Here is a 3,843-nt window from a genome sequence, read left to right on the forward strand (position 1 = left end):
TGTGTGTGTGTGTGTGTGTGTGTATTTGTATTCAGTTTAAAGCGATATATAGTGCAGCCGCATACAGAATATTCTATGAATTTCAGTAATAGAGGGGATCTCATGCACAGAAACACACACTGCAGCACTTACATGCACGTGCGCGTGCACACACACACACACACACACACACTGGTGAAGATTTGGCCCCAGGGCAGCACATCATTGTTTTGTTTCTGTGTGTGTGTGTGCGTGTGTGTATGTTTTGGGGGGTGGGGGGGTGGGGGGATCAGAATGCAGAGAATGTACCAAATACATTTCTTCATCCACTTTCATAATTCAACCCCACATCTCTCGATACCTTCACAACCCGTTCTTTTTACACCTAAAACTAATGCAAAACAATGATTTTTTTTTTTAAATTTCACTAAATGTACCACACGTCAAAGTTGATGTACACCCCCCCTCTTGTCCCGGCAGGTGGGATTACAAATATTCAGTGCTCATCCACCGTGGCCTTATAAATGATTAATAAAGAAATCAAATATTAAAACAAGTCAACGCAGAAAAAAAAAAGAACGACACACAGAGGCAGCTGCTCGACAGGAATATCTCTGGAATAAGGACAGCTCTCTCTCTCTCTCACACACACACACACACACACACACACACACACACACACACACACACACACCCGTTGGAACAGTGCGTTACAAAGCACCACTGGCATGCAGTAAGTAGATTGTTGTTCTGTAACAGTACAGTGAGAAATAATCCAGTTTATCTGTCATGTTTTATTCAAGTGAGAAAGCAACAGTTTCAAGACCGACTCACTTCAAGCACTTGTTGGTTTGGGAGTTCAGAAATAAAACTGGTTGTAAATAAAATTCTTACTCTAAAGTCCCTCGTGACAACTTTTTTTTTCTTTTTTTTTCTTTCTTCTCATCGCTGCACTTTGACCTTTCGCCTAATCTGATAATCTACTGTTTGGTGAAAATTAATTCCTCTAAATTTTTCATCCCTCTGTGCATCGTTTGCTCCCCCGTCGGCTGCCTGGTCGGAGTTAGATGGGATGTAACAGGGAGCTGATGAGGGGTCAGGAGAGATGCGAACAGCCACAATCTTAGCCCGGGGGCAGATCGACTGGTGGCCAGAAAATTTATTCAGAGGGTGCTGTCCCTGCATCTGCCTTACTTTGAAGTTGCTCTCACAACTCTGGCACGTCGTACGTGACTGTGTAGTGATTTCTTCTTTTTCTTTTTTTTTCTCTCTCTCTCACTAAAAGAAAGTGTGAAAAAAGCAGAGACGGAGAGCGTGTGCCAGCAGCACACATGTATACGTGAAATGTGTTAGTGCTGGTGTATGTTCGTGTGGTGCTGTGTGTGTGTGTGTGTGTGTGTGTGGTTGATGGAGAGAGTAAAAGACAGAGTCCAGGAGAGATGGAGAGAGGAAGAGGCCGTGTGCCAATCCATGTGCGCGTTGGAGAATTCAAGGTCACTCTTTCATGTTTTGCCAACCATCGGTCAATCAGTTTCCCAATCAAAGTGGGGCCTAATTCAGCACTAATTCCCACCCTCTCACCCCCACCGGTGAAGCAGTTCCCCTGTCTTCTCTATGATCTGCTGCAGTGTGTCCAACATGTGTTGCCAGGCCAAATCCACCCTGTCAAGTTCTCTAATAATACCAGAGGAAGTGTGTGCAGAACATGTCAGATCACACAGTGTGCTAATGTGGGGTTTCTAACTCAACTCAGGAGATTTAGATTTCACTCGATTGTCTCTGAAGCCTTCCAAAGTCTTGTTCTTTCATTGGAGCAGAGAGCTGCTCCGTATGTCTTTATTTCATTCGTTTTTTTTTTTCATCTTGAACTCTAAGGAATGAGTGGAAAACTTGTTCTCTTCAAATCTAGACTGATTACAGAAGCTGAAACCGCAGCGTCCTAAAAAGTGAAACATTTGAAAGTTTTCTAATGCGGAAATAAAAGGGCCTTTTGGAAATTGTGCTATTTTTTTAATTGATATAAAAGTTCTTTGAAAAGAAGCACATCATCTGCTACACTGCATGTCAAATCTTTAAATAAAGATGCCACGTGATCTGTTTTTGCTCTTAGTATGTGGTATAATGACAAACAAATCATGATGGGTTTTTATCACTTAATTTATGGATGCAGCAATAAGCTGTGTTTTCCTGATTTGCATCACAAATGATCTTAAGTATTAATAAATCTTCTCTTCACGGTAAAATCCTTAAAATCTTTGCCCTGTTTACATGCTAACTACTCACATCATCTCAGTCCTGTTTCTGCCCTGTCGCCTGCTAACAGCTGTTTACAGATGTTGCTGTTGTACTGTTTTGTATTAAAAAAACATTAATTTTTCCTAAACAAATCATTTCTACATTAATGTATACTTTTTTTAATCATGTAAATACTGAGTCTGCATGTGTGTGGCATCGAAATGAAAACACAGAACATTTTAGATTTGTTGTCTTGCTGTCATATATAGGTTATTTGATAAAACAGTCAAATATATAATATTAGGGGTATAATAGGGGTGCAACAATACATGTATCTGTATCAAACAGTTCAATACAGTGTTCCAGGTTCAATACGCATGTATCTAATAACACAGATTTTTAAAATTTACCTTTTCATCTTTTTTCTGAAGATAGGTTGTGTTGATGGCTCAGAGGATCTGTGTTCGACTGCTCCACCTAGGCTGCATTGTCGAGCGCAGATTCACTAGAAACTTGCTGCTTCAGCAACATTTAATTTAAAAACTGTAAACAACTTTTGGCCTCTAGTTAGCCATTGCCTACTTTAGATTTTAGCTTGCTGTTTTTATCTAACATTTCACTGTTTTAAGTCTTTGGCAAGCCCTCAATTCTTCGAGCATTTAGCCACCATTTTGCACCTTATGCTTTCAACCAACCTGTTGCGTATTTTAGCTTTCAGCTGCTTCTTTTAGTTTTAACAAGTCATTTTCAGCCCTCAGCTGAAACTGTGCATTTACACAGAAGATTGGCTTCTCTGTTCGTTACATTTTTACTCACACATCAGTTAAAAGTTCAATGAGAAATCCATCCTGGGTTGTCACAGGTGTGTTTTTGTTCATGGCAGAACCTGAAAACAGAGTCACACAGTGTGTGCCAGAGGATTTATAGAACATAAAAAGTTTATTTTTTGTTTATTCAGCCAAAGGGCTGAAGTTACACAAGTCTTTTGCATCAACACCACAACATATTAGCTCACCTCCTCAGTCATCACACTAAGTCTGGACGGGAGTGTCTCGTGCAATCATAGATCTCACAAAAATAACCTCATATCCGTTCTAATCCGCAGAAAGGTCCCCTTTCCAGGCTGGCATGGGCGTATGTGGCATTTAAGACTGTGCGAGGATATGATTAGATGACAGTTTTTACTGCCTAAAGGGTGTAGTTGAAACACTAAACTGTGCAGAGAAAGGGAAAATAAAAGACCGATGCAAAGTTTTATTCCTGCCTTTCTCTTTTGTCCGGGTGTTTTGTTGCATTTGTCATATCTTTTTACAATGAAGCAGGAAAAAAAGGGAATGGAAATTTTCTATATGATTGCATTAAAATGATGATAAAGTAACCCTTTATTAAAGCCTCCTTTAAGAAACGAATGAATGATCATGATAATGAGAATTCATGATAAAGACAAATCAATCTTTTTTTTACACAAAGGATGTCAGAAAAGAAAAGAAAAAAAAACATCAAACCAAATCCTTCAGCGAGGATTTACATGGCTGCCATGAAGTGCTCACTCACACCTCTCGTCTGAAATCCGTGTTCATGTTTTTCTGTGTTGCGGAGGATGCTTTTAAGCAGCATTATTTCCGAGAA

The sequence above is a fragment of the Austrofundulus limnaeus genome, unplaced genomic scaffold, assembly GCF_001266775.1.
Source record: "Austrofundulus limnaeus strain Quisiro unplaced genomic scaffold, Austrofundulus_limnaeus-1.0 Scaffold88, whole genome shotgun sequence".
In the NCBI taxonomy this organism is placed as follows: Eukaryota; Metazoa; Chordata; class Actinopteri; order Cyprinodontiformes; family Rivulidae; genus Austrofundulus; species Austrofundulus limnaeus.